Source organism: Panthera leo, chromosome Y (genome assembly GCF_018350215.1).
Source record: "Panthera leo isolate Ple1 chromosome Y, P.leo_Ple1_pat1.1, whole genome shotgun sequence".
NCBI classification, from domain to species: domain Eukaryota; kingdom Metazoa; phylum Chordata; class Mammalia; order Carnivora; family Felidae; genus Panthera; species Panthera leo.
In genome coordinates, this window is record NC_056697.1 from 6,708,398 (window position 1) to 6,727,500 (window position 19,103).

Sequence of the window (19,103 nt, forward strand, 5' to 3'; positions counted from 1 at the left end):
CATAAACTGTGAGATCATGACCTGGGCCAAAGTTGGATGGTTAACTGACTGTGCCATTCAGATGCCCCTATAAATTTTAAAATGAGAAGATAATGTGTGGGTTTTTTTTTTTAAATTTAAGTTGTATTTATTTTGAGAGAGAGAGCACGAGCAGGGGAGGGGCAGAGAGAGAGGGAAAGAGAGAATCCCAAACAGGCTCCACGCTGACCGTGTGTGGGTGCGGCTCGAACCCAGAAACCCAGAGATCATGACCTGAGCCGAAATCAAGAGTCAGATGCTCAACCGACTGAGCCACCCAGGTGCCCCAGAAGAAAATGTTTTTGTATTTATCATTTCTGTCGCTCATCATTCCTTTGCACAAATCCAGATGTCCAGGTGTCAGTCTGAGCTCTTTATCCTTCCCCTTGAAGCACGTCCATTAATTTTCCATTAGTTTTTCTTACAGGACAGGCCTATTGGCCGTGAACTGTCTGTGCATTTGTTAGCCTGGAAGAGTCTTTTTCTTCATATTTAAGAGCTGTTTTGTCTGAGAGTAGAATTTTCAGTTGACACATCGTTTCGGCTCTGAAGATTTCATTCCATCGTTTCCTGGGTTGCATGGTTTTTGACAAGAAGTCCGTGAGTTTTCTCTTTCCCTCTGGCTGTAATTTGTGTTTTTTTTCTCTGGCTGCTTTTAAGAATTTCTTTTGACTGCAGATTTTCAGGAGATCGCGTCTTGTTAGGGTTTTCTCTGGAGTTTATCCCGCTTGGTGTTTGTTCCACTTTATGGATCTGTTTTACCTTTTTTTAACCTACAATTTCCCCAGACTTACTCGATCCTGGAAGCTTTCCTTTAGAAACACGTTGTTGTCACATCTAAGAACTTGTGCCTTCTGAACAAACACTAGAACGAGCCCTCCCCCAGGTTGGGGCAACCTGAAAGTCGCTGGTCGTTGGTTTTGCCTGTTGGTAACTCTCTCCTGTCTGCTTGGGCCGCAGAGAATGGGGTTCTGCACAAAACCCTGGACACGTCTCTGGTCTGTGTGCACAGTATACCGACATTATTACTCGTGAGAGGGGCATCAGCCGTGAGTGGCGGGCTGGCTGCCAGCTTTACGGGCACACTTCCACAATGACCGCTTTTCCCATCTCAAATATGGGTCAGAGATCTTACCAGACTTCTCACACCTGTGCCGTAATGGTCCATTGGCCGGTTAATGCACGCCACAGGAAAATTGATGGCACAGCCAGGGTTACCGCCTACAGATAACCAGACTGAAGTGTTAATTCCAAAAACGTTCAGACTAAATATTTTCTATAGACACTGGACGACAAATTTTGTCATTTAACCGTACAGACTGTTTTTACTTTTATTTTATTTTTTATTTTATTTTATTAAGTTTACTTATTTTACCTTTATTTTATTTTATTAAGTTTATTTTGAGAGAAAGAGAAAGAGTGCACGCAGGCAGGGGAGGGGCAGAGGGAGAGACAGGGAGACAATCCCAAGCAGGCTCCGATACCCAGCCCAGGGCTCAGACCCACAAACTGCGAGATCATGACCTGAGCCAAAGTCAGACCCTTAGCCGACTGACCCACCCAGGTGCCCCTGCAGACTATTTTTAAAAGAAAAACGTTTTGGGGCGCCCGAGTGGCTTTGTTGGTTAAGCGTCCAACTTCAGCCCAGGTCATGATCTCGCAGCTCATGAGTTTAAGCCCCACGTCGGGCTCTGTGCTGACAGCTCAGAGCCTGGATCCTGCTTCGGATTCTGTGTCTCCCTCTCTCCCTCTGCCCCTCCTCTGCTTACCCCCTGCCTCTGTCTGTTTCTCTATCTCTCTCTCTCTCTCTCTCACTCTCTAAAAAATGATATAAACAAACATTGGGTCGTCTGGATGGCTCAGTCGGTTAAGCGTCTGACTTCAGCCCAGGTGATGATCTCACAGCTCATGAGTTTGAGCCCCGTGTCGGGCTCTGTGATGACGGCTGAGTCTGGAACCTACTTGGGGTTCTGTGTCTCTCTCTGTCTCTGCTCCTCCCCTGCTCACACTCTCTTTCTTCAAAAATAAATAAACATTAAAAAAAATTAAAAAAGAAAAATCTTTTAAGGTGGTCCTTGTTTTTACCTTATGTGTTTATGACATATAAGCTGATTTTTGAAGGACATCAGAGGTTAGCCCCTTGGAATTTATGTACAAAATTACTAGCCTTTATCACTAACAATACAAGAAAGTTTTTCTAGGTCATAAGCATAACTTGAAAAGGGAAGGCGCCCCTTTGGGGTCTCACTTAGGGTTTATGCATTAACAGAAAGGTAAACCTTTACTTACAGTGGCAACACTTAATCCACCCGAATTAAGGGTTTTCCAAAAGTGAGCTTTAAAAAAAAAAAAAAGAGGAGGAAATAATCCATGCGTTGTGACTTTTCACTTCGCGGTACCCGTTTTCCTAGTTCAGTGAGTCAGAAGAGAAATGGGAATGGTGGCCTGATTAATTCCCGACGGAGAAGGCTTATCTAGAACTGCCCTATTTCTTGATACTATTATAATATCAAAAGTAACATTTATTTTTATCGGTCATTACCATCTGGGCACACTTGTCTTCGTTTTAGTCAAGTACCGTCGTCTTTAGATTTCATACGTCCAAAGTCTGAAAAGTGTGTTTTCATATTTCTGTTGGAGAACACCCAGTCTTCCAACAGGAAAACCTCAATTTTTTGGAAGGTCTAGTGACTGACGTGTTCAGAGTCCATCAGAGCTCTGTCTTCTGAATGTCAGCATATTGCTGGCAAGCCGTTCGGAGAGGGCTTTGGGAGCGTGGCAAACCACAGCGTATTGGCCGTGGGGTGTCGTCACCCCGGGGGGGGGGGCCATACAGGGATACAGGGAGGAGCAGCTCGAAGTGAAGCTCGAGGAGGAAGGGGCTTCCCAGAGTTCCTGCTGCCTGCAGGTCCGAGCCGTGAGGGAACCGTGACAGCAGAATGATATTTCTTGTGTGGGGTCACCTGGTGTGATGTGCTTGCTGGCGGGACCTGGGGTGCAGCACTGGAAACACGGTGTGATTCTGGTAGGTGGGCTTCTTCCGTTATTTAATAAAGGATCAAATGAGTTTGTGGCACTTGGAACAGAGCTGGGCAGACGATAGGTGCACTTTCGCGTGAACCACTATTCTTGTTTGTTAATAACTTCACGAAACCCAGTGTGTCCCATCCGATTGGATCGTGGAACCGTTTCTCAGCTGACGCAGACCAGACGTGCACGGACAGCCCGGAAAACATCGTTCTGTCGCTTTGGTGCATTCGGACCTCTAGTTGTCGGGCTCCCCAGCTCATTTGGTTTTAGGCTTCCGTGGCGCAGCTCTGCCCGTCACCGTCCCCAGCCTGTGGATAATGATCACACGCACTTGCTGAAGGAAGGGCGCCTGGCCCCGGTCAGGTGTCTGACCTGCCCTTCACCATGAGTTGGGTCCCGAGGCCGAGGAATGCCAGTGTGACTCAGCAGGGTGGGCCTGGCTCGGGCCCCTGTGACGTGGCACTGAAGAGGCCACCCTGGGGCTGCGGTCTTCTGAGGGTTTCACCAGGGCTGGGTTACCTGCTTCCGTGGTGCCTCCCTCACGTGGCTGGCAGGCGGTGCTGGCTGTCGGTAGGAGGCCTCTGTCCTGCTCCATGGGCAGTTTAAAAAACAGCCGCATCGACAGGGCGCCTGGGTGGCTTAGTCAGTTAGGCGTCCGACTTTGGCTCAGGTGACGATCTCACGGTTCATGAGTTCAAGCCCCATGTGGGGTTCACTGCCGTCAGCGCACAGTCTGCTCCGGATCCTCTGTCCCACCCCCGCCCCTCCCCGTTCATGCTCTGTCTCTCAAAAATAAACACACGTTGAAGGGGCGCCTGGGTGACTCAGTGGGTTAAATGTTCAGCTCTTGCTTTCGGCTCAGATCATGATCTCACAGTTTGTGAGTTCAAGCCCCACATCGGGCTTCGCCCTGACGGTGCGGAGGCTACTTGGGATTCTCTCTCCCTCTCTCTCTACCCCTCCCCCACTTGCTCTGTCTCTTAAAATAAATAGACAAAAAACACCCTTTATTGTGCAGATTGAATTCGATTCTACCAAGAGATAGAATCAAGCATTTAATTTATGATCAGTAAGAACATATGCTTTGTCCCTTTGCCTTAGCGATCCACGTGGGCTGTTGGCTTTGTTTTATAACTCGGGCAACCAGGAAGGAGGCATTATGATGGTCTATGGAAGCTTCCCCTAGACACTTCTTTCTGAATCTAAGACCTGCCTGAAAGTGTTATTCACCTTCTAGTATTTCACCGTAGAAATTAGGAGTCACGGAGAGAACTCGGGGAGTCTCAAATCTGTTTTGTTCAGGTTTCTCCACCTTGGCATTATTGACATTTTGCCGCGAGTCAGACTTTCTTGCGGGTAGGCTGTCCTGTGAGTTGTAGGATGTCCAGCGGCATCCCTGGTCTCTCCCCGGTAGTGGTCATTGGACCTCCTCCTCCTCCGGTTGTGACAGCCGACAACGTCTGCAGACCGTGCCTGACATATCCAGGGGTGGAAGACACAGTCGCCCCAGGCAGAACCACTGTGTTAAAGTACGGATATGCTGTACTAATTGTATGCTTTTATTCAGTATTACGTGCCTGTGTCCATACAAAGTCTCGGTATTAAATCTGCGAAGTCACCTGGGCAACCATTGTCAACCCAAGTGGCCCTTGATGGATCTGTCCAGGAATGTGAGCAGGTCTGAAGTCACAACTTGGGTGCTAAAGCCGGGATTGGGGGAGGGGGGGGAGTGGGCGAGGGGCGGCGGCAAAACAAAACAAATCCGGTTTCTCTGATGCCTGACACTTCGTGAAGATCCTGAACAGGAGAGTAATGTGCTTTGCTCCGAGCAGAGAAATAGTGACTTATTCTTTGTCGCGGTGTTTGCCGCGCAGAGCCATTTACCAGCTGTAGCTGTCGTGCTGGCGGGTACCCGGGCTCCCTCCTGCACCCTGCTCCCCGTGCAGACCTCCCTGCCTGTCCCCGGCTAGCGGTCGGCTCCCGTCCCCAGGCCCCTGCTCGCTGAGCTCCTTCCCTCTGCCCGTCCTGTTGGCATCTGTCAGTCCTAGAGAGGATGCGGCTCCAACAAAGGAGGAAGAAGGCAAAATGCTATAGGGCAATTCCCCTCCCCGGTATACATCCGAAGGGATGGAAAACAGGGCCTCAAACACTTGGCGTGCGAATGTGCATAGCGACACCGTTCACAGAAGCCAAGATGCCCTTGAACTGATGGACGGATGAACAAGATGAAGTTCATCCATACAGTAGAATCCTGTTCAGCCACAGAAAGGAATGAGGTCCCAGGGCAGGCTGCATCATGGCTGAACCTTGAAAACACGATGCCGAGTGAAAGATGCCCGACACAGAAGGTATTGTTTCTTCCATTTATGTGAAATGCTCAGAATAGGCAAAGCCAGAGAGACAGAGGGTAGGCTGGAGGTTGCCAGAGCCGGGAGAGGGAGTGAGGAGAAGAGGGACTGCTTAATGAGTACAAGGTTTCCTTTTGGAGCCACGGAAATGTTTTGGGACTTGACAGAGTGGATGTTTGTGCAACACTGTGAATGTCTTGAGGCTCTGTACCTCCTACGTGGACGGACTGCCAGGATGTGTCTACCCCATGCCTTGCCAAGAGCTGAGGAGCAACCAGAAAATCGTGCAGTCCTTTTCGCGTTTATTGTTACCTTGTGTGTTGCATTGGTTAAAATGATTGGCATTTCACACACAGACTTTGCAGGACGTGAACCTTTTTTGCCATTGGTGATTATTGGTAATGGTTCCGTTTGGGTAACAATAATGGGAAAATCAGTTATGATTAGGTATTAGAAGATCAGCTTTATCATCTTAATTTGTTGTTTCTATCAATAAACTAATTAATTTTGACATGTTGCATAAGCAGAAGAATGTTATCAACCAGTCATATTTTCCCTTTTTTGTGTGTTTGTAACACACAGATGATGTTAATTACACTTACTGAGTCTAACAACATATATAAAAGATAATCTTCAATTCCAAGACACTAATTTGTGAGTTACCATCTGTTTTGGACCAAAGAATAAGAATTTGATTCTAAAGGTTTTTCTGAACAGCTTGTAATAAGAGCTGTTTATATATTAATTACTTATTGAATTATTACGGATTTTAGCGTTTTAATTCCCGAGCAATTTGGGGCTTATTGTGGTGACATCTGCTCATATTTTGATACTTTGTGGTATTTAGCAATTTCATCACAAGGCTATTTTTTTCCCCCTGTGGTAATTTTCAACTCAGTCCCTAAACTAATAATTTGTTTTCTGCTTCAGGTACTATAAGGAGTATTGTCCTGTTTTATTTCTACTACAGAAGTGTTTTCAGAATGAAATGTATTTGTATCTTATAAACAGAATCAATATTCCTTTATGCCTGCTTCACTCTGGTGAATAATTCCTATTCAGAGAGTTGTAAGGGGATTTTATTTGAATCTCTCTTCTTCAGTGGTAGGTTTTTTGTTTTGTTTTGTGTTTGAGAGAGGGAGTGTGTGAGCAGGGGAGGGGCAGGGGGAGAGGGAGAGAGAGAATCTTAAGTAGGGTCCACACTCAGTGCAGTCTGACACAGGGTTTGATCTCCCTGCCATGAGATCATGACCTGAGCCGAAATCAAGAGTTGGATGCCACCCAGGCGCCCCCTGTGGTAGTTTTTTTTAAATAGCCCTGATTATTACTTTTATCTTACATATCCTTATGACTTTTTTTAAATGTACTGTAATGAAACTTAACGGCCTGTGAACCTACCTATAAAATCGTTTTAGCCTCCTTTCTTTGAACAGCATAGCTATAAACATGACTCAGTGGGACTAATTTACTTGAATTTCCTTAAAACATTTTACAAGGCTCTGCATTCACTAAAAAGAAACACCATTACTCATAGCTTCACTTGTGGAATTGAATTATATTAACCCTGGCACCTTTTTATTATCACTTAAGGTGATTGAACAAGAATTTAGAGAAAATAACGGGCAGTTAATTTCCTTAGATTTTGAGCTTATAGACTGTAGTAGGTAATTTAAATGTAGGAGGCTGGATCCATTCACAACCAAAGAAATCTCATGAGGAAGAAGGTAAATACTGTTCCGTAAATTCTGGTTGACTGTGTAGTGTTTATATTGACTGAAACGTACAAACAAGATTTTGATACGAAGTCCCCTTATAAGCTGAACACCTGGCTTCTTGAGAATCGCGAATGGTGGCATTTGGGTGGAATTGAAATGTATGGAAACAGTAATGGATACATCGAGATGCTTTGAATCCATATGCTTTTCTTTTGCTTTACTTTAGGGAAGCCAAAGGAAAAAAAAAGATTCTTTTTTTGTTTTTTAATTCTTTTAATGTTTATGAGAGAGAGAGAGTTAGTGAGCACACGAGTGAGCGTGAGCGGGTGAGGGACAGAGAGAGGAGGAGACCGAGAAAGCAGGCTTCGGGCTCTGAGCTGTCCGAACAGAGCCCGACGCGGAGCTCTAACCCACGAACCACAAGATCGTGACCCGAGCCAAAGTCAGATGCTTAACCGACTGAGCCACCGAGGCACCCCAGGGAAAAAAGAGATTGTAATGTTACTCCTGTGTGTTGATGAGCACAGTATACCGGAGGGTGTACCCCATGGACATGCGTGCAAGACCGTTACAAACGTTAGTGTGAACAATGTCTATAAAGTTTCCTTAAATCGTGTTTTCTTCTCTTAGAGATGTGTATGGTTTAGTTTCCTGGTTGCATATGACACAGTTCCTAAAACAAAGGTATTTCAGATAGGCATTGGTTATCATTAAAGGAGAGCAGTAGCATTGTCTGAACCAAAACTGATTATTTCCTTAGAGACTTTCCTTCCAGGATTTCTACGTGTTCAGTACCGACTGGCCATTCTCCTTCCCCTCTTTCACTTTGCAGGTAAAACTGCATAGTCTGTGTTCAAGTGGAAGATGGAGATTATAACATCATAAAATGTGTTTCGTTTGAGCTGAGATTTAAAAGGAAAACAATGTCACCGATTTGAAAAAGAAAACAAAGAAGAAATAGGAGAGGCCAGAGGTGAATCATTCCCAAAGAATTTTAACTTTTTTCTTCAAATCTTCTCGTTTCTCCCCAGGCAGGTCCTGGCGGCCGGTTGGCAGTTTATCTGATCGGATGCTGGGGAGCTCACTGGTCCCGAGGTCTACACATGAAGTCACCGTAAAGGTGAGCAACCCACATGCTGTTGGGTCTTTGTCCTTTCACCTGAAGCCCCTTGGAGAAGTGGAAGGTGCCAGAATTGGACACTGTCTGTTTTAAAGTGGCATGTTTTCAAGTTGCAGGGGCTCCTCCTTGCTGACATTGAAGGCAGTAGATGGAACACCACGAAATCGTTACAGGCTATATGGTTAATTCTAAATGATGAATTCGCCTTTTATTGCCTTCAATGAATTTGGATAATGAACCAGCTCTTCTAAACTTTTCTGGGTCTTACCAGGAGAGCATGACACCTTCTAAAACCAGTGTCAGCATTGTGAATTAAAATTAAGCCAAGAGATTCATTATAATCAGGCACACGGGTATACGTTTTTATCTCCTGTATCTTAATTTTGTGCTTTATTGGTTTATTTTTTTTAAGATTTTTTATTTTTATTTTTATTTATTAAAAATGTTTTAATGTTTATTTATTTTGTGGGGGGAAAGGGCAGAGAGAAAGGGAGATACAGGATCCGAAGCAGGCTGCAGGCTCTGAGCTGTCAGCACAGAGCCCAGCGAGGGGCTCAAACACGTTAACCTTGAGGTCATGACCTGAGCCGAAGTCAGACACTTAACTGACTGAGCTACCCAGGCGCCCCTAATTTTATTTTTTTTAAGTAATTTCTCTACCCAACGTGGGGCTCACATTTACAGTCCTGAGATCGAGAGTCCCATGCTCTACTCACTGAGCCAGCCAAGCGCCCCTGGACTTTATTAGTTTCTTAACGTAATTTGTTTGTATCTGCAAATTGACTAGCTGGTTAACCTTGAAAACTTATTAGAACAACATGGGGTTATTACTTACATATCTAGGAGATGATAAAATTTCTAGAAGAGCAAATCAAACAGACGCCGAGAGTTGAAGCCCATGTGCCAAACTAAACCTGATGGCCAGTTCTACAAAAGTTGTCATTGTTTGGTAGGTGGGATTTTAGGGTTTGATTTTATTATTTACTTTTTGGTGTTTCCTGTATTATTTACTTTTTATATTTACAATTTTGTCTCTCTCTATTCTTCGTAAAAATAATAAAACCCACAGAACCTTTACAATCTTAAATACATAAAGATGGAAATTTGGGCAAGACTTTTGCTTATTGCTTTAAAAAAAACTCAATTGGAACTAAAGTGATCCTAGTCCTAGATTTAACCGAAGAATCTTATTGAGGTATTTTTTTGTTTAAAGCCAAGTAAGGCAAAACTGTTTAACAAAGTAAACATGTAAGAATCTTTAAAAAAATTTTTTTAACATACTTTTTAAAATGTTTATTTTTGAGAGAGAGGGAGCACATGTGCACACGAGTAGGGGAGGGGCAGAGAGAGATGGGGACAGAGGATCTGAAGCGGGCCCTGTGCTTTCATTCAGCACATAGCCCAACGCGGGGCTTGAACTCACCATCCCTGGGATCATGACGTGAGCCAAAGTAGGACATTTAACCACCTGAGCCACCCAGGAGTCCCTAAATGTGTAAGAATGTTGATATTTTACTCAAATATTTGAAAACTATCGTTTGCTAATGAGAACATAAATTTGTAGGAGCATCTGGATGGCCCAGTCAGTTACGCGTACGACTCTTGGTTTCAGCTCAGGTCATGATCTCACGGTTCAATGAGTTCGAGCCCCATATGAGGCTCTGCACTGACAGTGTGGAGCCTGCTTGGGATTCTCTCTCCCTCTCCCTGCCCTTCTCCCACTTGTATGTGCGCGTGTTCTCTCAAAATAAACAAAAATTTGTAAGATGTTAATTAAGTTGAGCTTGTGATTGGCTTTGACCTAATATATTTTCAGGGTTCACCCATGTTGCAGCATGAATCTTTCTTATGGCCGAAGAATATTCCATCGTAGGGTTATACCACGTCGTTTGTTGATCCATCAGTTGGTGGACATTTGAGTTGCATTTCCCTTTCAGTTATGAATAATGCTGCTCTGAACGTTTGGGTACAAGTTTTTGTGCAGACGTCTGTCTCCATTTCTCTTGGGTATATATCAGAGAGGAGAATTGCTAGGTTGTATGGTAACTGTGTTTAGAATTGTGGTGAACTGCCAGGCTTCTCCATGAGTATTTTTTGAAATGTAGTTGAATCAGCTTCTAAATGTCAGAGAGAAGCTGGGAGAGGTCCGTTGGTCATCAGTGTTTTGACTGGGATTTAACTCCGTACTTCGGGAACACAAGGTTCCATTGAATGGAGCTTACATTGAATTCCTACTGTGTATGATGCACTGGTTTTGAGCTTTATAGATGACTTTGGGTTTTGGGTTTTTTGTTTTGGTGTGTTTTGTGTGGTTTTTTTTTTGGCAGCCTTTGATAATTCATTGGGAAGTTTGTAAGATGCGCACGGTCATTTGGGATGATGCGAGGAAAGGCACTCTGTTGAGTACTGACCACAGTACCTATCGTGCATGAGTAAGATTGGGAATCATCTGTGAATCACATCCCCTTTCTGTGTGTTGGGTGCTGTGTGTCAGAAAGTGACAACTGATCATAAGCTCCCTTAGATTTACCTAATTTCTACACGTGTGCTCCTTTGAAAGCCATTCACAGCTGACCGTGGCAATGGTGTTTCCTGCTCTTACTTTTAATATTTTAATTTTTTAAACTTTTTTATTTATTTTTTTGGGGGGGTGGGGGCAGACAGAAAGGGAGACACAGAATCCGAAGCAGGCTCCAGGCTCTGGACGCTTAAGGGAAGGAGCCACCCAGGTGCCCCACCTGCTCTCACTTTGAAAGCGGTTGGTTTGTTCATGAGAGCATCCACAGTTGGGGGCATCACCTCCACTTAGCAGACAGCTAGCTTTCAAGCTGGGAACAGACAGGGCGGTTGTCGTCTTCGGTGGAGCAGGGAAACGGGGAGCAGGGGCAGCATTTTCTGTCAGGGACGAGAGTAAGTAGTTTAGGCTTTGAGGGCCAGCCAGTCTCTGTCACAGCCACTCAACTGTGCTCTTGTGTAAAAGGAGCTATCGATCACCCGTAAATGAGTGAACGTGGCCGAGTGCCAATAAAACTTTATTTATGGACACTGGAATTGGAATGTCCTCTCAATTTCATGGGTCATACAATATGATTCTTTTGATTTCCTCTTCAACCATTTAGAAATGTAAAACCTCTTCGTAGCTCGCGGGCCCCACGAGGGGAAGCAGCAGGGGGGCGTGGCCTGCAGGCCGCAGTCGGCGGACTGGAGCCTGGAGAAACGCACCTGTTGTATTTCTCCCTCTTCTGACTTGTGCCTTTTGAACTGGAGTAACCCGCAAGCGTGGTTCTGGAGGGCCCGTGACCGGGTTCAGACAGACGCCAAACTGCGGTCGCTTAGCAGAGGTGCTGCACGTGTTCAGGGAGCGAAGGCTTTGAGGAATTTGGGGGCCTTCCCGCCATGTAATGAGAAGTGGCCCTGACCGGAAGGTTCTCAGTCAGAGGCAGCTCCTCGCCCCTCCCCGGGGCGGTAGGGAGCGGGGAGGACACTTGGCCACGCCTGGACACGTTTTTCAGGGGGAGGGCGCTCCTGGCATCTAGTGGGCAGAGGCCAGGGATGCTGCTGGGCCTCCGACGGTGCTCAGGGGAGCCCCCACCACGGAGACTTAGTTGGTCCCAGATGTCAGTAGTACCGAGATTTGCCACGCCCACTCACTATTCCTGTCAGTGCTTTATTTTGAATTTTAAATCTTACCAGCCTGGTTTTTTTTTTTTTTAATGTTTATTTATTTTTGAGAGAGAAAGAGAGCGAGAGAGAGAACGAGCAGGGGAGAGGCAGAGAGAGAGGGAGACACAGAATCCGAGGCAGGCTCCAGGCTCCGAGCTGTCAGCACAGAGCGCGACACAGGGCTCGAACTCACGGACCGTGAGATCATGAGCCAAAGTTGGATGCTTAACCAACTGAGCCACCCAGGCACCCCTAAAATTTTTCTTTTTTCTTTATTTATTTTTTAAATGTTTTTATTAATTTTGAGACAGAGACAGAGCATGAGCAGGGGAGGGGCAGAGAGAGAGGGAGACACAGAATCCGAAACAGGCTCCAGGCTGTGAGCTGTCAGCACAGAGCCCGACACGGGGCTCAAACCCACAAACCATGAGATCATGACCTGAGCTGAAGTCAGACGCTTAACTGACTGAGCCACACAGCTGCCCCTAAATCTTACCAGCCTTGTGGCTGTGAAAATGTAAGTTGCAGAGCATTTGATGATAAAAATTTAGTTCTACATTTGCCGACATAAATAGGAGGATCATTGCATTCTCATCTAATGCTTAGAGTCATGATATTTTAAGTGTTTTTTTTATTTTATTATATTTTTGTTCTTCATTTAAACTGAAACGTGAAAAGATGCTGTTATATGACGACTTAGGAGTTCTATACCACGTGAATGGGTGAGGCATTGCCTGCTTTTATATTTATAGAGAAAGCCACGGGGTTTATTTTTCAAAACTCCAGAGGCCATGTTATATGAGCCCATGACTCCCTAACACAGGAAAGGGAGCTCTAAAGGCCAAAATAAATCCTGTGTAAGTGGGTGAAAGTCAGAGTGTGTTAGAGATCGCGTAGCCAGCCTGTATGTCTTCCTAAAATCTGTTTGAGGGCCTAGTGTACATTGTAGAGAAGCTGTTTCCAACTTCTCAGTCTTGAAGATAATTAAATTTGTAAATCGATGTACAGATTAATTGGAAGTGTTGGCTTAAACCAAAGTCATTAGAAAAAGAGTACTGTTATGTCTCCAAGGCAGTCTGCTTGGAAATCTTGGGTGCATGAACTTGCATTTTAGTCTGGAGAGTGGGGGGAAGAAAAGAAAAGGGAGATTGTACATTGTCTGGTCTTGGGACGCACACCGTCACAGCGAGAAGCCGCAGTGGTTTGCTGTTACTAGATTGGGCACTTTTAGGAAGACTTCCTCCTGGACAGGCAGAGAGAGATGTGTAAGCAAATACAGTGGCAAGTGCACAGAGTTTGAGAGGACTCCGTGGCCACTTGGGAGGCACACAGATGGTTTTGGAGGTAACCCCAAGGACCAAGGACTGGACGCCTTTCCTGTCACGTCAGCATCTGCCTTTGACGTGCACTTGAAGGCCCCGGCAAGCCATTAATTAACCCAGAAGGGCGGCTAAGCACAGAAAGGGCCCTTTCTGAATGCCTCACCCGGGGATGTTTTTTATTCCCTGAAGAACAGCATTATGTTTCTACGAAGAGAGCCCCTCCTCTCTGTCCTCCCCACCCTGAAGCCTCATTTCCTTCTTAGAAGCGCGGAGTCTTTCTCATGCAGATTATTTCTGGAGACTCTGTGCCAGGTTTTAATTACATTTTAATGAATGTGAAAACAGTTCATGTGCATAGGAGAAAATTTGGAAAATACAAAAAGCGCACATAGATAAATCTAGCAAAATTCCACCCCCAGGACTAGATGTGAGACTCTTTTGGAGGGTTCTCTTCCATTTGTGTGTGTGGGCGCGTGCGTGCACACGTGTGTATACAAAACAAAATTTATCATCGTGTGCATTTGAAACCTGCTTTTTTTGTATCTAACTCTGTATCATAGATGTTTTCCCCAGTCATGAAGTATATTCTTTTCGGGACTTCACCTCATTCCCCTGGCTTATTCCCGTATTTAAATGGTAGTATATTGTTGGTCGTAACTCTGGTAATAAAATAATAGTTGTTTGATTTGATGTATAGGTTTGGGCCATCTGAGTGCAAATAAGTAAAGAACTGTGAGATGAGTGGAAAATCTTTTCTTTAGGTATCTTTTATTACTGTGAAATAATATATACATATACTCACTGGTAAACGATGGTAAGTCTAGAAAGAAAGCGGTCAAGATGAAACCACTGTTCATGTTTTCATGTATTCCCCCCCCCCAACATTTTCCATGTGTATATTTGCCTATAATTGGGGTCGAACCGTAAATGCCGTAATTCATTGAACCCTCTTGTCATTGAACAGCGAAGTATTTCAACAGCTACACGTTGGCTTAATTACAGTCACATGGGAGAAAGAATTAATGCAAAGTGATAAGACCAGTCTGTTTCATCTCCAAAATAAGGTGGTCCCCAAGCAGGTTTTAGAAAAGGATTGTATGTAAATGTTAATACGTGCATTAACAATTTGGGGCACGTGGGTGGTGGGTCTGTCCGTGAAGCATCCGACTTTGGCTCAGGTCATGATTTCATGGTCCGTAAGTTCGAGCCCCATGTCAGGCTCGGTGCTGACAGCTCGGAGCCTGGAGCCTGGTTCCGATTGTGCGTCTCCCTCTCTCTGCCCCTCTCCTGCTCGTGCTCTGTCTCTCTCCCTGAAAAATAAACAAACATGAAAAAAAAATTTTAACTAAAAAAAAATTTCCTCTTACACTGACCACTGATTGTAAAATAAAAGTAAACCCAGTTCCCGTTTGAAGGGAGGAAGACGTCCTGGGGGAAGCAGTCAGCAAGTTAAGACCCACTGTGTTGAAGCCAGAATGTCCACGAAGAAAGAGAGAAGGTGCCTTTTGGATGATAAGGTCATTGCCAACAGATTTTCTGGTGGCTCTGGCTCTTGGTCCTAGGGCTGCAGAGAGACAGGTCCCAGAGACCTGAGTCTTTTCCAGATTACTTGAACCCAATGGATTCTTCCAGCATCCACGCCAGCAGGCTAATAGGGAACGAGAAATGAGACAAACTTTTCTTCCATCCCTGGAGAAAAAGGGCTGCTTTAAAAGATTTTAAGAGACTATTTCATAATGGGGCAGATTGTTAACAGAGAAACTTTCCCCTGTAATGGTATCAGATTAGGACCTAATTTCCTCCTTTAATGCATGTGTGTTTTGCTCTCTATCTGGGGACAAGGCCAGCTCCCACATAGGTCCCTTGTGGTCATATCTTTAAGGTAATCAAGTGGCAGTTCCAACTTGATGTTTGGGGCAGCCCTCTCCCTGCTAAATAAAACGAAACCCTTAAACGATATTTCTCTTGCGGCTGAACTTTGAACTAACTAATTTGGGAAGGGAGCCGTGGTGAATAGGAGTTTCTGCCACCTTGCAATCAAATTGCAAAATGAAGAAACTCGCCTTCGGTTTCTCGAAGGCTCTTCTGCCCAAATCGCTGCATGGGCTGGCATGCTTCCCTTCGCAGGCACCACAGACATGCCATGGGCCACACTCTTGGGTCTCCACCACCCCGCCTCCACTGCTCCCGTCTCTACAGCTCAGGTCTCCACTGCCCCTGCCTCCACCGCTCTGGTCTGGGAGCAGCTCAACCAGGGAGTGCTGGGGCCTTCCCCGTGCAATGAACAGCTCAGATCAGCCAGTTAAGGGGCCTCATGTCACAACTGGGTCAGGCAAGAAAGTAAACACAACTGCCCTAATTAAGAACCCCTCTATTTGGGAGGTTATTTTTTGCTTTGTTTTTCCACGTGTTTGAGGCCAAGGAGCTGTCCCAGGGCCCCCAAAGCTTTCTTTTATTCTAGAACTGGAGCGGTTGGAGAGCATCCATGGGAGTTCTCAGAACTGGGGCTGGAAACAGATGCTGTTCCCGAACCGGTGAGGTGTTGAAAGTTGCCTTGTGTTGGGGCGCTTGGGTGGTTCAGTCGGTTAAGCATCCGACTTCGGCTCAGGTCATGATCTCACTGTGTGTGAGTTCAAGCCCCGCGTCGGGCTCTGTGCTGACAGCTCAGAGCCTGGAGGCTGCTTCTGGTTCTGTGTCTCCTCCTCTCTCTGCCCCTCCCCTGCTTACACTCTTTCTCAAAAATAAATAAAAACATGAAAAATATTAAGAAAGAAAGAAAAAAGAAAGAGAAAGGAAGGAAGGAAGAAAGAAGAAAGAGAGAAAGAAAGAAAAGGAAGGAAGGAAGGAAGGAAGGAAAACAGTCGTCTTGTATCTCCAACGCATCTATGTTAGGAAAGGAATACACACCGTGAGGCCTCTGTGCATCGTGCTTTCTTCGACGGGTTTTAGAAGTTCCGCTTGCGGGTTTGGAGATCACCGATTAACTGTTCCCAGGAGAGCTGCTCTGAGTCCATTTAGTGAGGGTGGGGTGTCCTGCCGATCCCTCCAGAAGGCCCGTTTTGGTCGCTCTTTGGGGATGCGCACAGTCAGCTGGATGGGAGGACGAGCTGCCACATCCTGGATCTCTACTGTGCAGGAGGCCCTGCTCTGAGAATTTACAGAAAAGCGTTTAACCCTCGCAGCCTCTTCCAGGCATAGGGGCTATTGCTGTCCTCAGTTTGGAGATGAGAAACAGAGTCCTGTCACCTGGCCGCCAACCTGGAGCTAGAAAGCAATAGCATTATGATTACAAATTGGAGTTTCTGGCCCTTAGCCACCAGGCCCCCTGTATCCTGCATGAATCCCATGCTTTGACCCTGACTTTATTGCAGCCAGCACAGACCTCATGCGCCCGCTAAAAGTGTTCTTCCAGAGTGGAGAGAGGACATAGGCCGGCTTCTACCCAACATAATAGACATCGATGGCGTTTCATAGACACCAGCTTATCAGATGGCGGTCTTCCTGCGCTGGGTCTGGGGGAGCATTTGGTATATCATAAAAGGTCAAAATCCTTCTTGTAGGCAGCCCCCTCAGGCACACGTGCGTGCGTGCACACACATACACACACTCACACACACACACACACACACACACACACACACACACACACGGCTCCTGTGCAGCTTTTCTCTTCCTATTCCCATGTTTCTCCCCCGACCTCATCTTCATCAACAGGAATTGTGTTTCCCCTCTGCCAGACCTTCCCTTCTCAGAAGTTGGAGGCCGTCCATAATACTTTCGGGGGCTTAACTATTGGAGCCCTTCGTTGTTTGCGTAGATGTCTTACTAAATAGCTTAAAGACAGGTTGTGTGTGCATTTGTTTAATCCCTAGTATTTCTAAACACCATACCTTGAATATGGTAGACACCCAGAACTTGGTTCTATCACCCCCTCTTACACCATCTCCTTACACACAGAAAATGCCGGGCAGACCATTTGTGCGCGTTGTTATTTGCAGTGGGATTTCGGTAAGTTCCGGTATAGGATCCAGTCATGCTTGTGTGACGTGAGCTGCTGCTTTGCAGTGTGAAGGCTTCCCGGCCTCTTCGCAGACCTTTCTTTCCCAGGAGGAGCACGTAGGAAACAAGACACAGTGCTGACAGTTGAATCAAGTGCACAGCAAGCGTTAGGGCTGAGATGTGATTCGCGATGTCACAAGGCCTCCGGAGACCGTTCAGCCCCACCCCACCCCCATGTGAAATGTGCCTTTACCTCTGTTCTCGCTTCAGATATCTGAGTGTTTGATGGAGGGAGCCAGGGCGAGGTGAAGTCGGGGGGTTCGTTCATCGTGGGATTGTTATTTCGGCAGAAGGACGAGTGGCGGGAAAGGCCTTGAAAACTGGCACACGTGGGCCATGCTGAATTGGCCCGGTGAGTGTGGAGCCCACAGCCTCCTCTGAGGGGCATGAGCATCCACGTGTATCTGTCCTTCTGGAAAGCGGACGCGATGGGGTCACGAGGACCCACGAGAAATGACCTGTGGCCCCGGTGTGCTTTCTCTTCCCCTTAAAATCAAACTGGTGGTTTCAGACGGTTCCACTTTTGTGACCTTGAAGCATATACGTTAAAAAGCTGGAGGAGTCCAGCTCACAAAGACAAACAGTGGACAGAAGAGTGGGTGCCAGGGACCAGGGGGAGGGGGAAATGTGGAGTGAGTGTTCAGTGGGGACAGAGTTCCGGTGTGGGAAGATGAGAAAGTTCTGGAGATGATGATGGGGATGGTTGCGCAACAGCGTGAATGTACTCAGTGACAGCGAATTGTACATCGGAAGGTTATGATAGTAAATTGTATGTGATGTATATTTTACCACATTAAAACCAGAAGAGCGAGAAATAGAGCTGAACCATTCATGTAGATTGAACCTCTGTCGTCTGATACAGAGAACTCAGGCCGTCCTGTCCTGGAGTAGAAATTGTGGAAATGTAGAGCAGCTCATGTTAAGGAGTTCACAGCCTTGCCTTACCCATCTTTTCCATCCGCAAGAGCCATTTCACGTTTAAGCGAAGGCAGGAATGGGGGACTTGAGAAATGGTATCACTACCATTGAAACTCCCACTGCCTAAGCCACTGCTTATGACTGGGTTTCGTAAAGAACAGGACAAGGGCTCCTTCCTTCCGTCTTCACTTATGGATGGCCTCAGAAAATGGCACCTGGGAAGGCGGGTGACAGGAGAGGCAGAATGTCCTTGCTGACACTGAAATCAGAAGTGTTGTGTTGGCGGGGGCAACTGGGCGACCCAGTTGGTTGAGCGTCCGACTTCGGCTCAGGTCATGTTCTCGTGGTTCGCGGGTTCGAGCCCCGCGTTAGGCTCTGTGCTGACAGCTCGGGGCCTGGAGCCTGCTTCGGATTCTGTGTCTCCCTCTCTCTCTGCTCCTCCCCCACTCACACTGTGTCTCTCTTTCTCTCTCAAAAATAAATAAACATTTTTAAAAAGTAGAAAAAAAGGAAGAAACGTTGTGTTGGGAATGCATCCCTGTGTTCAGAGCCGGTGAACTTGAATACTCTAGTACCTGAGCACTTTTTTATATGAAATTATACAGCAGAACTCGGGGAGCGGGGGGAGATCCATCATTTTATTCTAACATCCATCTGTGAGATTTAGGTCTTGTCTTGGAGAACAGAGGATAGGTAAGTTCTTTCCCACCCTTATGAGTGGAAGTTGGTGAGGTTGGTCTAAGACAGTAACTTTTGGCCAATGAATCTCAGCCATTTGCCCCGTGGAGTCAAAAGAAGTGAAGTGAACCCTTCAAAACAACCCCCCCTGCCTTCACATTCATTGCTTGGAGGGGTGGCAACCAAGCACCCAGTTAATTGTTGGTTTCTCTTGATTTCAGTGTAATCAGAC

The 19,103-nt window shown here is 46.1% G+C and overlaps 1 protein-coding gene across 5 annotated transcripts in view; it reads left to right on the forward strand.

Annotated features, from left to right (window-relative positions):
* TBL1X (transducin beta like 1 X-linked) overlaps nt 1-19,103 on the forward strand; it is a 231,243-nt gene that overhangs the window by 157,595 nt on the left and 54,545 nt on the right. For 3 of the 5 annotated variants that reach the window (XM_042926658.1, XM_042926656.1, XM_042926657.1), the window contains exon 3: nt 8,143-8,231. The gene's annotated coding sequence lies outside the window, so the exon portion shown is untranslated. Of the gene's footprint in view, nt 1-8,142; nt 8,232-19,092 lie in introns of all 5 variants that reach the window. The other 2 variants (XM_042926661.1, XM_042926660.1) reach the window with 2 other exon arrangements.